Raw genomic sequence first — 20,159 nt, 5'->3', positions numbered from 1 at the left:
TTGTTTACCAATTCACTTTAGAAGCATAAACAGCAACAGCATCTTGGACAATTTCAATGCTAAAATTAAAAGATGGGATGTTATTTTTCACTATAAAAATAAACCCGCGCCTGTCCGTCATTACGTAATTCATGATGCCAAAACCAGTAATCACAGTGGGTGTTTAAAGAAGGATTAGGAATGGGGAGTAGAAGTAAATACATTAGAAAACATGCTGAAAGTGTTTTTTGGCAGCCACAGCAGTGTGGTTCACAATAACATTACTCACAGGCAGCCTGTGATCTCCAGTGTAGAAAACAACTGACAAAGCAGCTGCTTCTGTCGTCATACATAATACAAATACCCTCCTCTCCATTATAGCTCCACAGGTCAACCAATATTAATCACCTAATGATAAGTTACTGGGGTACCCTGTACACCTTTTATTTGTGTTTGCTAGAACAGAGTGAATCATGTATTGCTATAATGGACTGAACATCATTTAAAAAGACAATTTGTTTTGACAGGGATCAGTCGGTGATACCGAATGCATAATAAGATTAGTATTAAAATAGAGATTTCTGTACTTTGCATTAGCCAAGTCAATAGCACACTTATCAATCAATCCAGTAGCACCCATCGTGGGTGCTACTGGAAGTGGAAGAACCTGTCCAAAATATCAGCTATCAATTAACTTATGCGATGAAAGGGCGAGCAGGGCCAAAAATTATTCTGATTAAACAGAACACATCATGACCACAGAAGAGGACTTCATGGGCATTATAAAAATACATAAGGAGAGACAGCAGAGACAGTTCATTGTGCACATTACGATCTCAATGGTTCTCTGCAATCTGCTAATTCCAGTATATAAATTAATTGGTATACAGGGCATTTTGCGCTGCACAATAGCTGCAGTAGACATTCATTTCTAAGGGATATTGTTTACCCTCTGGGCCACAGTGCAAGATCATGCAAAACTAAAAGACCAAAAAACGAAAAAGAAAAAAGAAAACATCAAATATATACAGTACTAGCAATGTGCATATAAAAAAAAAGCCTTGTACACCAGTACAAACACATAGCTTACAGAGGGCTCCTGTTGGACTCTATTTTTTGTTGAACCTTACTCATGCAGATGCAAGCCCTAAACCCTCTTTTAAAGACACCAGCTGTCTTACTAATGCAAAAAAAGCCCCTTGAGTAACAACAACTGCAAAGCCCTGGGGGGACTAACAAAAGCACCTAATTTATCCAGTTACATCCCTACTTTAAAATCTGAAACGTTAGCGTGACTATGCAGACAATACACGTTTCTCTTTTATTAAGTGTTTAAATTAAACTGACACCTCACCTCGCAAAACTAGACCGTAAAATAGTTCTCCATAAGTATCAAGACCATGCTACAATATACGAAAACAGAAAAAATCAACTCAGGCACAAAGAACCAGAAACTTTTTTTTTTTTTTTTTTTTTTTTAATCTAATGAGGAATTTCCATGCAGTACTAAAGCCATTATTTGTTTGGCATGGTTCTTCATTAACAAGGTAGTTAAAACAAATCACTTGGCCGTTTTATTAAATGCTTTCAAATCCCAGATATAAACTAACAAACAATTATAATCTGTTTTGTTAGGTCATAATTGCTGTCAACAACAGCCAATAAATGAGTTGCAAAATGTATGCCAAGACAAAAATCTGCAAGCAATATAAAGCTAAGAAAAAAAAGCCCATACTTCTGAATTGTACATTTTGGAAATCACAGATGCTAGAAATTATTTTAAAAAATCAGAGAATTATTAAGTGCTAATACATATTTGGTTGTTGTGTTTTAGAGAGCTCAAAATGAACCAAAAACCTAAGATTAAAGTAGAATTACATTGAGAGAATAGGCTTTCCAGAGGCCGTCACAGTGGATCAGCTCTCCAGCCCACTATTGACCCCATGCACTAGAGGGATTGGGGGTCTCTCTCACAACACTTGTCTATTTCAGATCTGAACTTACCCATGAGATTCTGGTTAGCTGGACTCATTTTGTGCATGTCAATGACCTTATATCGTCTGCCACCTGGTCATGAATTTGTGCAAACAATTGGCGTGATGGGAGGTCAAATGCTTATTAAAATGGTTCTGGTAGAAGAATGTTAGAGAAGAGGGGAGCAGAAAACCCAAAACAAACACAGCTATATTTTTCCACACTGATGCGTATTGATTTTATATAGTGCTTGGTTTGGGGTCTTGTTTGAAACTCACATTTTCTCATAGCATGAATTAAATGTTCAAGTGGTTAGCAATGTATAAAAAAAAATTGCTGTGAAAAATTGCGTTTTTCAATACTACAGTACTTAGATTTGTACTGTTCTAACAAACACTATTTTGTTTCAACTGACAAAAAGCTTAAGATATGACTACAATGTTTTTGCAGTGCTACACTGTATTGGTCTAATGCTTTTTGTTTTATATAAACAATCAATCAACTGTGTATAGTCTGACTACCTTTGTTTTAAAATATACAGGTTTGTGCCTACAACAGGGCTAGAAAAGGCTTGCACTCACTTCTCTACTTGCTACACTGAATAACAAGTTGTCACAGTGCTGCAGTCTAAAATGGCAGAAGCAATTTTTCCAAACTGTTCTCGATAGTGCAATCACATAAGTAGTACATGGTGCGCTTTATGTACATGTCAGAGTTAACAGAAAGAGGGCTTCGAAAAGTCGAACCACCGTATTGAGAATCTATGTTTTAATTGAGTTCTTTGAAAGCCCTGGGAAATCACACAGTCCATCTAGGAGTGTTTTTAAATTGTGCATCGCTTCATTTTAATGAGTTTTTTCAGCATTTACTTCCCCTAGAGGAATTGAAGAGAAACACACCAGTGTTTTAAATGTAATGCTTATTTGCTTAGACAGAAAGAAACAACCAACCAACAACAACATGAATACAAATTAGTTTTAATATGACACCAATAAAAATGCTAAATTGAAATATTACAGATCTTGAATCTCCATGGTGAGCAATTTTGCATAGTTACATCTGGGAAGACGTGTACCTTCATTTTTTCAAGATGAAGAAATAAGTGTTTCTACGCATTTGTTAGATTTTAGCCATTGCTACAGTACACTACATTCTGAAAAAGAGAAAAAAAGATCCAGAACTCGGTTAGCTTTTGAAGAGCCACGTGTTTTCAATCACCTATCCCCCAGAGGGATTCAAAATCTTTTCAAGCACTCTTTCAGGCAGTTATGCCTGGCACATGTATCTAGCAATGTTATTAATTCAGGTTTTGTTAACATATGGCAAGAAAATTATTCTCATGCAATTTCTAACCCTTTTCATCCATCGATCTTATTAATTATTGCCACACTCTAGATTTTACAAGATTAAATATATAGATAGGCAACAAACCATGGCAACAGAATAATAAAAAGGAAACTGAGAATATATATATATATATATATATATATATATATATATATATATATATATATATATATATATATATATATATATATATATTACACACATATACACACACACACATATACACACACATATACATATACACACACACACACACACAGTACTAAATGATATGCATGACACACATTTATAAAAGCTTGGGTTTTACCGATAGAATATTTTGAGCTATTCCAACACAAAAACACATCACCCCTAACACATCCTTAAAGCTCCTATAGATCTGGAAGTACCGCTTACTGGCAAAGCCAGGTCAGTGAACATCAACATTGCCGACTAAATTATTTACAGTTATCTGGTGGCCTTTTACTCAGCATCTCCAAGCAGGTGGAACAAGAACAAGCAATCCATTCGAAAAGCCATTATTGCTCTGCCAAGAGCACCTCCACCCTAGATACCACAGGATGGTATTACCTCTAATTAGGCAAAGCTTTTGTTTCTGGAACAGCCGGCTATACAGATCCAGCCATCCACAGCATGCAACTGTCTTTAGGAGCCTCAAAGTCAAAGATAATGCACATATTCAATGTGTAGGCTATGTGTTGCAGTTTGGACCACATACTGGCAGAAGAAGAAAAAAAAAAATACAAAAACAGTAAGTAATCCAAACCCTTTTAAAAAGCCAAATGAGTTTTCAGAATATTCTGTTTATTCAATTTAGCACCCCCATAAAAATACTGTACAATGTATCCTAAGAGACATGGATAGAGTATCATTACCTTTTCATCCAGATACTGTAACAGTATATTTTCTTACATTTTGTTTTTGTATTACAATTATTTTATCATCATGTGGAATGAAATTCACATATTCCATTTCTCATTTCCATAAAAAAAAAAAAACTGTCAGTAAATCAGGCAGCTTCAGAAAACGAAGAGATACCAGCACTGCCCTCAGTCATAAAAAATGCATTTTCTTATTGCGGTCTATCTTTGCCTTTTAGCAAACTTAGCCGGGACACTGAACTGGACAGATATGAGACTTAAGGAACTTGTCTTATCAAATATAACCTGAGGAGGGGTTTACGAAAAAAAAAAAAGGGTTTAGAACAAAGGATTATGTTATCTAAAATGCAGATACAAGTTTTTAAGCAGTGTACAGTAGCTCTGTTGTGATCTGGAGATTAACTATGCTTATTCATGTGTGAAATGGAGACTTGATCCCTGACTGATACAGTATGCTGCCTACAGCAAACACAACCTGCATATTTTTCATAATTTCATAATGCCCAACAACTGTAATATATTAGATTACATATCACATCCTTCGTTGCATTTGCAGAATGCAGTCCTAAAAATACCTTGTGTTTAACCTAACAAAAACTGGCTTTAGGAAGCGTGACCTTTGCACTTGGCTTTCAAACTGTATATAACCTACCAGTCTCACCTTTGAAGAAAACATTAAACTGCCACTCAAAGATGAAATTTAAAAGGAAATGCAAAAAGCGGAGTTACTGCACACCGAGTAACAAAGATAGCTGCTCAGGCTTCAAGGCTCTTGAAAAAACTCTTATTTCAATATCCCAACAACAAAAAAAGGGGTATTTTAATTGCATATCACTTTAACAGTATTTAAAAGGCACCTTCTGGTTATTTAAAACAGATCTCAAGTACAGGTCTACTGGTAATATTAGAATTCTAGAAAAGCAATACCTGAAAAGATGCCTCTAAACTCAACAGAGCTTTTTTTGACACGTTTTGATAAGCTACAGGAGGCAGACCGCTGAGAATACCTGAACGTCAAGAAATGAAGGACTACAGAAAGAGAAATTCTGTAGGTGGGCCAACCAACATGATGGCAGTTCACGGTCTAACCCCGACCTCCAACCACAATGCAAACAGTAACAGCAACCCAAGCTTTGAAAGCTGGTGGTCTGCTGCAGTGGTCACCTAGAAACAGGAAGAGCATTTCACTTCCAGAGTATATTTATCCCAGAACAGTACAGAAATAGGTCAAGCATTTACAATGGTGCTGTCTTTGCTACAGAGTAAGTAAGCCCAATGCCAAAGAGAGATTATCCCACAGTTCAATATTGTTCAGAACACAAAAATCAAGTAATCTGGTCAGGAAAGATCAAATCCTTCAATTACTAATGAGACCCACACATTCATTCCATTTATAATTTAATAAGACAGAAATGCCCTTTTACAATTTCCATCAAACAAGCATGCCCTCACTCAAGAGCCAAAAAACAGCTCTAGAAATGCCAGCTACTGTACAGTACAGCTTTCCAATGATTCCACAATTAGTATTTAGACACAGGGTCGTTTACAACACTAGTCTAGGCATATATATATATATATATATATATATATATATATATATATATATATATATATATATATATATATATAATAAATAAAAACATACACCTCTGCAGTAAAACAGATCATGTTTAGCAAGAAGAAATTTATAGATCAGAATTTCAAAGTACAACAAAATGAAAGAGACCTTTTGCATCAGCACAGTATTTAGGGAAAAAACATTATCCAAAAAGGTCAGTTCACACGTATTACATTTAGGCTAGTCATCAAAAACCCTTTAAATATTGTATACAAGCCTGACAAACAAGACAAGCTGCTTGAAGTGTAATATATCCTAAAACTATCAACTCCTTTCATTAGTCTTTTTATTCCAGTTCCCTGCTCACAATACATTTATCTTTAAAATTAAATTTTAAAACCAAACGGCATTCCATCAAGCTTATGGTTGGCCACAGAAAGCAGTAAAATACATTAGGTGGCATCAGCTTGTCTGTTCTTTCACAAATGCCATTATTATGTATTAAATTACTGTAATTCCCATTTTATATTAAAGATGTAGCCTAGGGAATTCACACTTGATAACAGTAATTGAGACCATGAGGAATGTAAGATGCAAGGTTAAGAAAATTAAAAACAATTATTCTGCAAGAAATCTTGTTTCAGCTTTCATAAAGTATAAGAAAGAAACTTTCAGAAGAAATTATTTTATTGTGCCAAGAGCTTTCAAGCAGCAGCTGACAATTAAGAGTTGATTTAAAAGTCTGGTTTCAAATGGACTCTGTCTGGTTCGTTTAATTTGAAACAACGTATCAATGTGCTTGCTGTTCATACTTATCTGTGAGCAAAGGGAGCCATTCCATTTTTTTCAAGGACTGACTTCATTTGTGTTCACAATGCGTTTTGCAAGTGCACTCAGTTTGTTTATATGGTCTGTGAACCAGATGTTTACAATATCTTGAAAGGTATCTTGAAAGATGGTAGCTACTGAAGTATTGCTCCAGTTTTAATAGCATGTTTTCAATTCTTGCATATTGCTGTGGAAGAAAGCCGGGAATGGGGGGAGCACTTTGCTAATTTAATTAATACATGTGTTGAATGACGTGCAGTAGGAGAATAGTGCAGTATTCAGTTACACAACACTGCACTGCTCTCCTACGGGCATTAAATTTGAGAAAAGACTGAATATATATATATATATATATATATATTTACTATTTTTGTGAGTTTTGTCCAGTTGTTTGACTTGGATTTTGGTGTCTGACCAGATTTATATCAGAGTTTTACTTTCTCACACTGTCTGTGTAATTCGGCATCTGCTAAATAAACAAATAATAATAATAATAATAATAATAATAATAATTTGATTTACCCGATTTGCAGAGTGAAAAAAATTACGAAGCCGTTAAAACAACAGTATACTGTATAGCTTAAATTAAACATCGGGTGTATTTATTGTAGATGATAACTCGTTATTTTCTTTATATCGTCATCTCAAAACATGCTAAATGTACAAAAATCCTGATTTTAAAAAATAGATCAGCTATTATCATTTAAACATCATAAACACCATCAGAATGATTACACAAATCCATAGAATTGTTTATTTTATTTTTTAATGGCACTAACCCAGTAATTGATTCTGCTATTATCTTGCTGAGCACATCGATGCAGATTTGTAAAAAAAAAAGTGATACAAAAAAGAAAAAATCATAAAACAGGATTGATAACAATTTTACTGTTTCCGACCGAGAAAAAATTAAAAGGCTGTTTTTGCCCTACTTTTTTCCTCAGAATATGAACCAAACTACATGCAAAATGTTTAACTTCCGAGTGGTGTTAGGTTGTATAGTTTGTTTTCTATATGGAAAAGGACATACTCCAGCAGTTGTTCACACTGATGTTCAGCAAGCGAGCCAGACTGTGCATTTGCCAAACAGACCAAGACCACCTCTTTAGGACTTTGTTGTTCACACATCACACCAAAACGTGCCGAGCCGTACCGAGTGCAGACCAAACCCTCTAAAGCGGACCCAGTGTGAACACAGCCTAATATTCTGAACACATTATGGAAACAAATCTCATAGCTTTTTTTTTCCTAGTAGCAGAGGGTGAAACTACTATTTAAAATGGTTCCCAACTGCTTTGCAATGCAGTACACCGAACACCATGCAAAGGCTAAGGAATCACAGAATGAAAGGGACACACAAAATATCACAGCATGTTCTGATGAACTTGGGGTAGAAACATTACACTCTCAATACTGATTGGAAAATAAAGAAAAAAGCAAGAATCTAATCTGAAATGATGACACTGTATATCACTTCTGGACCTATGACTAAATCAATGCAGAAACGTGTTTACTAGCTTTTAGGTAAAATCAACAATATGATTAAATATAGCAAAACCATGGAATCCAACATCAATTGACACAAAGCCATTTCATAAATGCAGTAATGAAATCAAGGATGTGCATCCTTGTTTGAATAATACAGGGCAGGATCTGTTTAGCTGCACTCGGACAAACATAATCCTGCCGAGTGTAATTAGACCAGAAAGACACAGCTTCTGGTTCATTATAACTTGCAGTAATTAAGGTGCAGGCACAGGATGGCCCAGGAAGAATCCGATATTTTCATTCCTTGCATTTTGTAGTACAACTATAAGGTCTGCACCACTGTGGTGGACCATTATTTAGGTGAAACAGTTTAAGTTACCAAGGAGTATTGTTGCTACTGCACAGCTTGATAAAAAAAAAAAAAAAAAAGATATTCTATATCAAACACTACACATCTCAATAATAACCGTTACAAAGTCACTTGCATGAACAAATGCAATTTACAATGAGAATGACATCAATCTTGAGTGTGGAAATGAACACTGAGTAATCCAATACTATAATTCAAAACACATTCTGACAATATAAGCAGCAGGAACAATTAGCCCTAAAAAAATTCATAAAAAAGCACCAGCCTAAGGTTTAAAAGCACGTCCACCTGTTTTTTTTTTTTTTTTAATGTCAACACCCAAAAATATGAGAAGAGGGTTACTGGAAGTTAATTACAAATATTGCAATTTAATCGCTTGAAATGCAAGAAAGATAACAGTAACGTGTCTATGAATTTTTTTTCTTGATTTTTTTTTTTTTTTTTTTAATGTAGTAGTGGCCAATTGTTTTTGGAATTCTCCCAATTTTAGAATATCCAATTATTTTTAGGCTCAGCCGACCACTTCTTTTCACACTGCAGACTCACCATGCAGCCACCCAAAAGCTACAACGTCGGAGGACAACGCAGCTCTCGGGCAGCTTACAGGCAAGCCCGCAGGCGCCCGGCCAGACTACAGGGGTCGCTGGTGCGTGGTGAGCCGAGGACACCCTGGCCGACCTAACCCTCCCCCCCCCCCCCGTGCGATGCTCGGCCAATTGAGCGCCGCCCCCTGGGAGCTCCCGTCCACGGTCAGCAATGGAATAGCCTGGACTCAAACCGGCGACGTCCAGGCTATAGGATTCATCCTGCATTCCACGCGAAGCGTCTTTACCGGATGCACCACTTCTTCATTGCACCTCAAGTCATGTCCAGGTGATTTAATCCCTGCTTTATTTCATTGACATAGTGAAATAAAGGAGTGTTGTATGTACTATCTGACTTGCACACGAAATACTTAATGAAGCAGTACAGTACAGCTCAAACAGTGTACACAGCTACTGTACACTAAATAAGTTCACAGCAATCACCAACACCACCACTACAATATGTGAGCGCTCTGCTAAATATGTGCCACATTTTGGTGCTAAGTGAAGCTGGGTATACACAATATTCATCTTCTCTTATGTTAATAATAGCTCAATACAGTAAAACACACTGCACAAAGCATTTTACGCTCTGAAATGGGTGCTAAATTTTTACAGCTCATTCAGTAACACACGTATCTGCCTAAGGCTTTGATGGTTTCCAGCGGACATAACAGGCTGCTGCTATAACACTAGAAAATACTTGCAGTGTTGTAAAAGCAAAACAGAAGCAATCAAGAGAACAAAGACTCCATTATCATCTTACCTAGCACCTAGATTGGTATACCGGCCTTTCTGCCTGTTATTGCCATTATACCTGCTGCAATAAATGGTTGTAAATATCAGTGAAATTGATACATTTTGTCGGCAGACAGAACTAAACAAAAAAGTGATCTCTCCATTCAAAATGGTTCACAAAGCTGAACATGCTATGTACAGGTTTTGCTTGGTTTAGATTAAGAGTTGTGCTTTGTCAAATGCGTGTATTTAAAACACACAATAAGAAACTAAAAGTAGAGCTTTTGCCAAGTTAAAAGAATAAACTACTATGAAGAAGCAACCAAAAAATGAATACATAATTTAAAAAGTATGAATGTGCCTGCTGAAGTACAGCATCAGAAGTATGTGAACATTGCAATATACAACAAATGTGGCTTTAGTGATTCATCTAATGTAAAATGTTACATTTAAAAAACTGATGAAAATGACTAACACAAACGTCTACATACAGTACACTATGTAGGACAAACTCATTACACTGGATATGCAAATACATATATTAGCAAACAGGAAATCATGATTCCTTCAACAGTTTTTTTGTTTCGTAAACAAACACAGCAATGACTGAAGTAGAACTGTAGCCTCTGCACTAATATTCACTTAATACAAACAACAAATAAACCTTGGGCTGTCTATTAACTCCATTACTTTATAGAACAGTATGAAGTATAAATAGTAGCTAGCTCCATTTCTCACCATCAACCCTGTTATTACTATTCTTGCTCCATCATTAAATATTTATCCTCTCACAGTGTCGGCTAGCACCAAGGTGATAAGTGTTTAGAAACTGAAATATTTTTACAACAAAGGCACATTTATTCAAAAGGATTATCTACAAGTGTGCATTTAATCAGCAGAAGCCAGCGCTGAGAAATCCCTTTCCAACACACTCTGAAAAGGTTTTTTTTTTTTTTTTTCTTGCCATTATCAGGAAAGAAAATCTAATTTTTGGCTTCTTTTTTGGATTTCAATAGGAAATGGAGTGCCTACAGTGTGTTTTGACTGCTTGTAAAAGTGAATTCAGTGGGGATTTGTTAGTCTGTCAGATTTAGGGATAGGAATTTATACTGCTTTGAGATTACAGCTCTTTGCTTTTCTGGCTCAGTTATCATAGTCACAGCTCTCTAGTATAAACACCTGCGGTACATACTTAATATAATCCTCAAGTAGGGTCTAAAGAAACACAAAGGCTTTACCTCCATCCAGAAAGAATGCTCGTTTAGTACATTCATTAATTCTTGAGCAAAACCCAGTAACATCTTTCATCAAATACATGCCTTTTTGATGGAAATTCAGAAAGCGCAGCATAGCCAAGATTAGGTCACACAAATGATTTATGGTGCTTAATTATCACAGAAACTGGAAAAACAGTGTGTATAAATATCACCAATTATTAACAGTACGGGGGACACAAACTGTGCATCAAAGAAAAGCAAAATATTAAAAACAGTAGCACAACTTAAGATGAACCCAAATGAACCTTAAAGAGCACTACTACAGTAGGAAGGGTGAAAAACTGCACTTCTAAAATCAATATTTATTAACCGAAAAGGATAGTAGATTAGCCAAAGGGATAAGTGTTCCAATTCAAAATTCCTGTCAATTTGCCAAAATTGCACAAAAAATGATCTCCACAACTCAATAATGCTGCCTCGCTTAAAGTATCCTCCAAGACTGGTAGGCACTAGACTGAATTATTTTGTGAAGTTCAAAATAGTCCTGAATCACTCCTTTTAAGCTGTAACAGCCATTTCCCCCTTGAGAAACAAAGCCAACTCCTGCTTGGCTGTGCCAACACAAAATTTACAGCCATCATTTCCCATGCTATTGTTAGCAGAGGCAAGGCTCACTTGTCAAATAAACAGCTTTGAACCAAAAACGAATCATGGAAGATTCATCTTTTCTCTTTTTATTTTTTTAACACTGCATTAGTTTCATTCCTCTGGAAAACATATTTGCTAAAAATGATTTACAGGTTACAAATAATTCAACTTGTGTAAAAATCTCAAAAGCAAACATTTTTAGAAAAGATTAACTCAATAGACATTAATGTGTATGTTAAATGACAAATCAATCTTTTCGTTGATCAGATGCCATTATCCTATAAATATAACCAATTACCTCAATGTATACAATGGCAAAAATCCCTCACTGTATTGCTTCTCTTTTTTTTTTTTTTTTAAACAGATTTAAATCCAAACATTTCCCACACTTAGTTCCATTATTTACAATCCCAACAGCCTAATTTTTATGCAAAACAAACAAAAAAAACAAAAACGACATCTTTCCCTGTACTTGAAAGCCTTGAAAATAGTGCTTAGATGCAATTTACATTTTCTACTTCCAATTCTTCTATTTAAAAAGGTCATCATTCACACTGCCTCCGGCAAACCTTGTCAGATTACTAATTGATACGCAAAAGAATTGTATTCCAATCAAAGAGTATCATGTTAAAATGGAACCATTTTAAAATGACCAGGCCTGCTTGTTTTCTTCAATAAATTGCTGTCCTTAAAAACACTGTTTGAAAGGATTAAATAACCTAGCATACTGTGTGGATTATTATTTATTTATTGTTTTAACTGTGGGTGGGGGGGGCGGGGTGGCAGGCAGAATAGATCTACAGAAAAAAAAAAAAAAAAATGGTGTACCTTTCTGGAGAAGCTAAAGAATAGCCACTACATATCCAAAAATGTCTCAAAATAAGTTAGAGATTCAAACCAAAACAAACTTGCATACAGGACATACTGCTACGCATTTTTTTATTCTTAACTAAAAGGTATTAAAATGACACTATTCTAAATCTACTGTTTGATACTTTGTTTAACCTGCACTACTAATGTAGATGATTTTGGTATCATGTTCATTCTCTAATTTAGATGTTTATTTCCCTCAAGCTACCCCAAAGCAACTTTAAAAACAGACAAGCGTCTGTTCAGTTTACTTATAAAAACGAATGCATGTTGCATTTTTTATTTCTAGGGTTTGTTACAAAAGCACTATTAATGTTAATGCACCAATGAGAACATAGGAGGGCCTGTGTGGACCTTTAATTTAAAATGCATGATTGAATTAGCACAAGTCCAGATGTCGCCTTACTAAACAAACAAATAGCTCAGTTGATTGTGGGAACATTTAGACTTTGGTTTTAATATTTAAAATTGTATATGGACAGATGAGGTTTCAACGTTACTGAAATGTTTTTATTCTACAACAAAGGATTGTTTTGTAATGTCAATGACTGAGGTTGGATAAATTTTAACTCTGAACCAGCAACAAAATAATAAAAACACACACACTCCAAAAGTAGGGCCTTCGTAAAGAACTTCTCACTGCACTGACTCTTACCATTAACAACAACAACAACAAAGGAAGTGGCAAGAAGCATGACATTAATTACATCTGTCCTTGCTCTAATTCATAATCTGTTACAACAAGCCCTTCAGCCCAAACCCAGCTGCAGTAGCAAACATGAGTATGGCTTTTACATGAGTAATCCTCACACATTACCCGCTGATGCATCACTTTCAACAGTCAAAGAAAAACTAGGGTAACCCAAGTCAATTCTGTCATGCAGACAGATTAAATAACATTGCTGCCATAGCCTGCCAAACACCCAGCTGCCACAGTACAAGTGCTCCAGTACCCCACACTAAAAAAAAAAAAAACCTGCTTTAAAATTCCCTTTGATCGCCGATTTCCATTGATTAGCTAATGTTGTACAGCATTAACAGAGAATCACAATTTTATGAAATGGTGCCCAAACTAGCGTTTAATTGCATTGTGTTACACAATAGATTTATATAGTTGAATTATTGCAGTTTATCCCACCACATCATACAATACCACAAGCAATCAATACTTTGTACACAAAAAAAAAATAAAAAACACTGGCTGGTAATTAAAAATATTACCAGCCAATTAAACTACTTTCTCCGGCCTCCTCTTTGCACACCCCGGTACATGGCTATGCACAACATTAAAACAGAAATACATGGTCCATAACACCCACTTGATGCTTGGGACCTTTGACCGAACTGAAAAATGGCTGCCTTGTTAATCTTTGTGCCTGCATGGGTTGCCAAACAAACACACACACACACACACACACACACACACACACACACACACAAAAAGTAATAGGAAAACTAAAAACTTTCCAGGAGCTGTCAAAACTAACTTTAAAAGAAACAACCAGCCACAAACACATTATAACCGATCACTTGCAAACCAATTACCTCAAGCCAAACGACACTAGAATTTACCAACACCCTCCCACCCATGTGTGTTAATCCTTACTGAATCATTAAGCCAGGGTTCACATTTTATTGCAAAGTAAGACTGTTAAAGATAATATTAGATAGAACTAGTGATAAGAAGTGTCTTGGAAACCAGCCATAATGTATTACATTTAAAATTCATTACAGAATCAAAAAAGACACTTGCAATATAACTCCCACTTTCACTAAACATGAGTATGATATGAAATCTGGTTTGATCCTGTATTAAAACCACAGCACTGTGTATTCGCCAACTAAATGCCTTGGAGATTTAAATGCGGCCAGTATTATGACAGAACAATGTAGAAACGGCATAACTTGTGGTCATTTCCAGTCCAGTGACTGCGTCGCTGGTAATGAAGAGTACACTTTAACCAGAAAAGCTCATCACCTAACCTTAAAGCTCAGCATCTCATCACTCCCCACCCCCCTTCTTAACAGCACTGCTCTTTCTAATACAACAATCACTTATGACTGGGAGGTTGACTCATCACACAATGCTCCACAGAGGGCAGAACCACATGTGCTCACAGAAGCTTTAGCTGATAGTACAACAAAAGGAAGTAAAGTTGACTTGTTTTCCCCCCAAACAAACTCCAACTGGTCAAGCCGGTATCCCTCTATATATACTTGGCCTGGTTCAAGGTTTTGAGTAAACACATTCTAATATGGGCCCAATAACATATGTCTTACATGAAAGGGATGTTGACTCCCATTCATTTACACAACTCTTGTTTTCACTATATATAAATAAAATTGCCCTCAGCACAAACACAACCTCAGTGTAAACGCTACAAATGTTGACACATTTGACTGAGATCCATTTTTACTACCTAGCTTTAAAACGTAATTATTTAAAAACACCTCTCTATACAAAGCAAGGTACATGGAACTTCCAATGTTGTTTATAGGAGTATACATTGCTTGAAGCAGTAAACTAAGGAAAATTGCTAATCCTGTAATTTTACATTAACATCCTCACATATCTTGCTGCTGGTTAAAACCCATTTTAGCAGAAAGACCTGTGGGTCATTTATGTAGGCAATGATTGATGGATTACCCAACAGAACCTTTACAAAAAAAATAATAATAATCATGTTCTGTTTCATACAGCCAAACAGTAATAAATCACATCCTTAGCAACCGCATTTCAAGCAGGATATTGTCTTTATTAAAAAATGAAATTAAATTAACGATAGGTCACGAAAAGTTTGAATTGATCAATTTTAAAGTTTCCATCAGAGTGTGTTAATCATGCTACTCCCCCTCGCTCTTGTTTTTTTTAATTCTCAGTGCACTCACCCGCCAGTCTGTTAATCTTTAAATTCCTGGAGGTGACGGCAAACAACTTCACCGCAACCCAAGCAGCTGTTTCACACTGACCCCACCGGACCTTCTCCGTGGTCTGGGCCAAATCCAACAAGCAGGCTGAACAATGTCAGAGCCACTTTATCCGTTACCATCCACTGCCCGGAGAGAGCACTTGCTAACAAAAGCCGGCGGTCCCGCTTGCTTATTCCCGTACAGACCGGCAAGACGCTTAAAAAAAAAAAAAACAGCAGAGCACTCCCGTTTGTGTGTTGTAGTAGTCGTAGTAGTAAGTGGTATTAAGCAGTTGTTCGTGAAAATCAGAGTTCACCGTTTACCGACCGGGCTTCCTTTTCACACTCACACAGACACGCACAGTTCCCCACACACACGCGCGCCCGCCCGCGCGCGCACACACACACACACACTCTCTCTCTCTCTCTGCTCCGCTCCTCTCCTCTCCTCAGCTGTTCAGCAGACACTTCCACATGCCTGACTTAGTCTTTCTTTATCCAGACACTAGTGAAGGAGAACAACCCCCCCCCCCCCCCCACACACACACACACACAGCATGGAGCGCAGTGGAAAATCTGGACTGGATTTTAATCTTGTCAGGACACGGGAGCAGGAGCCGTGATTGATGGCAGCTCTTAACAGCACGGTCAGTTCCAAAATGCATCGGTAAGCAAGATATTACAGGCAGCAACATCCCGAGAGTGATCAGCTCAGATCCATAGCTGCAGCGAGGAATGTTAATGCATCCATCTGACGTACAACTGCAGATCAAAGACGAATTTAAAAAAAAAAAACAACACACACAACACTCTTTTGTCTAGGCTAATTTAATAAACCAAAACTGCCACGCTATAGATGTAGCCGTGTTCCAAACTAAAAAAAACGAAACCTACGAACCGACAGGAGCTGAAAATCATTTAGTGTTCTGCCATTTTAAATGTTTGTTCCTATCAAAGCAATTTCTAAGACAATAAATCCAGACCTGTAAATAACAGATTTAACATGCATTTGTACCACACTCTGTAGGCCGGCATTTCATTAGCATGGGTAAGCACTACATTCATTACTCGCTTTCCATTACAAAGACGTCACAACAGTTTATAAAAAAAAAAAACAGCAGCAACTCATTTAAAAAGCCTGATGGATTACGCAACAACTGATGCGAAAGGCTGACTGTTCTAAGCTTTAAGATCAAAGATACGTATTTCAAGTGGTTTTTATTTTTACATTCCATATGAGCCAATTATCAACAGCCTGTAAGCTGTTATTAACTACTGCTATAATACAAACAAAAGCAGAATAAATAAGGAGTGTAAGTTACATATAGCTACTTTTCCACTAGACACAACAGCAGTTATTGAATGCATCTGTCGGTTTTAAAGAACTTCTGGTCCAGTAATTTACTCAAAGCAAAATTAGCTTTAACCTCCTTAGTCACCTTGGGAAATGATATTAAAAAAAAATAAAGAGATCAGCAAAATACTCAACTGGTAGACATATCATGTACAGATAAAGTTGTTTTCTGAAAGACAATAGATGTCTGAACATCCCCACAGATACTGATCAACATGCATATAAATACAATTAATTAAAAAAAAACACTGCAGCCAACAAATAACCCTAATTTGACTGAATAGTTCACTGTAGGAGTCGACTTTTTCCAATAGAAATGCTTTACAGAGAAAGGAGAGAAAGGAAACTAAAAAAATATTCGACTTGATTTACACAGGAACACACCAGTGGGATATAAATAAATAAACAAATAGCCGTTCCTAAACAAACACAGATAATTATAATCCTTTCTGTTAAGCTTGTTGATCAACATTAAAATCCTCGTCACTCTCAACGGCTGGCACAAAATCAATACAAATTGAATTTGGTGTTGTGCTGGCTTTTGTTGTGCTACAAAACATGCTGCACATCAGCCTTACAATAAGGAGATGTCTCTCACTTAAAAATATGATCCCCAACCAAGTAGCATTCAGATACAGTTGTACCTGTAAGGACTGACATAAATCCTCAATTCAACCACAACCACAGAGCAGGCAGGTGTCTTATCACTATTCAGAATCAGTTTGGTCCAATTGCACAAATGCAGAGGGTGAGCCAAACACTGCGGTATTCACAATATTTAATATCCAGAATAAATATTTCCTGGGATATGCGCCGACAAGCATATTCAGAATATTAACACAGTATGCCATTTCATGATAGGAATACATATCACTTCCAAAGAGAGAGAGAGAGGGAGAAGGGGGGGAATACAGTTCTTGGTATATAAATGTGTTCGATCCTAGATTTTCACATGGTCTGAATCACTCTCCAATGTAAAATTGCAATCACAGTAAATGGCCACAGACAAGTTGAAGAATGTCCTACCATGAAAGCAATAGATTGCAACAGAAGTAAACATGTAATTTAATTCAAAACAATGTCATTGCATTTCAAATCCTCAGGCAAGGTCTGATTTGTTTCCAGATCTGAGAAAAGGCATCAATATTTAATTTTAAATCAAAAAATGCACAGCCTACATTTCTTTATTGATGGGCACTGTAAAGGCGATCGATGGGCGTTGTGGAAAAGTAGACAGATGTAAATGAATGGGTTATTTACAGTGTGTGCCTGTTTACAGAGATCTACTGTACAAATGTTTTCAGCAGTTCATATAAGAAAACCTATTCAAAGCTACCAACAAACGGCTGAATTATAATTCAATAAAGCTAGTTAGCCTACAAGATGAAGATAATCTTTAATTAAAAAGAATAATCTTAGGGCAAATCTACATTTTACAACAGCCTAAAAGGCCAAATCAAACTGTTAAATGCATTTGCCTTTTCATTCCTCTGTTCAATCAGGTTGAAGGTTACCTACTGCACCTCTTCTTGTATTGCAACACACTTCCAGAGTCCAGTTCCAACGAGCAGTAAAACTCCACCTCCAGGTTTTGACCAAACCTCTATTTATCACACAACCCTGTCATGTTGAGCACCATTAACAGATAATGAAAGGAGACAACGGGTGCAGTTACAAGCAAAACACTCTACATTCTACAGGCCTAAGCATGTAGCCAGGGAACAGAGGATCTACACTCACTATTACACACATTTAGCATTGCAAAGGGGGGTAAAATCAATTAAACACTGATATCAATTTATTTTTAAATGCAGAAATGGAAAGGGAAATGTACAAAATAATGACCTCCAACAAATGGGCATGTGCTTGTAGGACTAGCAATAGGGACATACAGTATGAGAAAGTAGACTCATAATTCTCTGTACTACAGCTAAACATGGAGAGGAGAGAGTGCACTTTTTTGTTACATTTATTAAATATAACCAAATTAAAATAAGCTCATGGATTAAAACCAAGATCCCTCGGGTAGAACTCACTAATGCCTGCCCTTCTTACTCAATTACCCTCATGAAAAACAAAGATAATGGATAAAGAGCTGCACACATCTGAAAAGCCTTGCCCGAGTAATCTATACAAACAGAGTTTGAAAGGAAAGAAAATAGCCAGCAAGACAAGTAAGTCAGGCAGTGAAGAGCTGTGGGTAAAACAACAAAAAGGGACTCGCATGGATGCACAAGTCCAGGATCTCACAGACTTGGCAAGGCGTTCAAAATGTGGCCCCTTAAGTACTTGGGTATCTAGTAACTTAATTTAATAAATTCTGTAGGGACGCAAAGACAAGTTGCACAGAAGCAGGTTTTTTATTTATTTATTTATTTATTTTTTTAAAGAGGATGCAGTTTAAAACCACCAGCTGGAAACTTCACAGCAAGGAATGCAACACAAACCAGGCCAATGGAGATTTTACCTAATAAGATAATGTTTGCAAATTAGAGAAAAGATTAACAGCCCGAGTCTATTGTTTGCCCTCATTGGAGTTCCTGCTACTTAGCAACTACTGTGTCATTTAATGGAATGTACAAGAGATTCTTTTTTTTTTTCCACCTCCTTTAAGTGCTTCGAAAAAAACAGTATAACTACACGGGCCGCCAAAAGCTTTTTTTAAGGGCTTACATGAAAACAACAGAAACACAAATTGCCAAGATTTTCAAGGATGATCTCAGTGTCGACCTGTTTTATTACTTCTGTTCCTTCCCTTGAGGTCACATTCACACTCTGTTGCCTGCCATCAGTAACAAACACAATTCTTTTTTCTTTTGAGAGGGAGAGAGAGACAGAAAGGAGTAACTCCTGCTTATACCAACTCATTTCAGGACAGCCAATATTTAGTGTCTGGCAGAGTTTTTTATTTTGTTTTGGCACACAAGGCAGACTGATTCTTTGTTTTCACCATCACTTAATTAGCATTAAATAATTTTATGGCAGCCAAGGGGAGGGTGGGTAAGAGGTCAGGAAAATCAACCAAAACTATTTGCAGAAACATGCTGTAACTGCAGTTTAACCCAAGTGCTGAACTTTAACAAAGGTTACGGTATGAAGGATACACAAGCTAAACTCTTTCAGAAAAAAAGTAAACATGTCAAGGCAGGATACTGTAAAGTACACACTGTTGACTTCAGTAATAATAAACTAGGTTTCAGTGTTTGTCAGAAGCACTGGCTCATATATTACACTATAGGAAATGCTTGCCACATGTTTCCTTATACAATCACTCACAAATATAGCAGATATTCTTATGCAAGGCTAGGACCAGCAGACCCCCTTTTAAAACTCACAATGAGGTTGAATATATTTTATGAGGTACGGTCTACATCAGAAACGACACTCAAGAATTAGGATTATAGATGTAGCAGG

General features: G+C 36.5%; 1 protein-coding gene across 9 annotated transcripts in view; it reads right to left on the bottom strand.

Moving 5' to 3' along the window:
* Positions 1–20,159, bottom strand: part of LOC117962678 (arginine-glutamic acid dipeptide repeats protein-like) — a 131,193-nt gene that overhangs the window by 85,240 nt on the left and 25,794 nt on the right. The window contains exon 1 of one of the 9 annotated variants that reach the window (XM_058993216.1): positions 15,372–15,826. The exons of the other annotated variants lie outside the window; for them this stretch is intronic. The gene's annotated coding sequence lies outside the window, so the exon portion shown is untranslated. Of the gene's footprint in view, positions 1–15,371; positions 15,827–20,159 lie in introns of those variants that run through there. 9 annotated transcript variants of the gene reach the window in all.

The sequence above is a fragment of the Acipenser ruthenus genome, chromosome 20 (assembly GCF_902713425.1).
Source record: "Acipenser ruthenus chromosome 20, fAciRut3.2 maternal haplotype, whole genome shotgun sequence".
NCBI classification, from domain to species: Eukaryota; Metazoa; Chordata; class Actinopteri; order Acipenseriformes; family Acipenseridae; genus Acipenser; species Acipenser ruthenus.
This window is presented reverse-complemented; position numbering and strand designations above follow the sequence as displayed.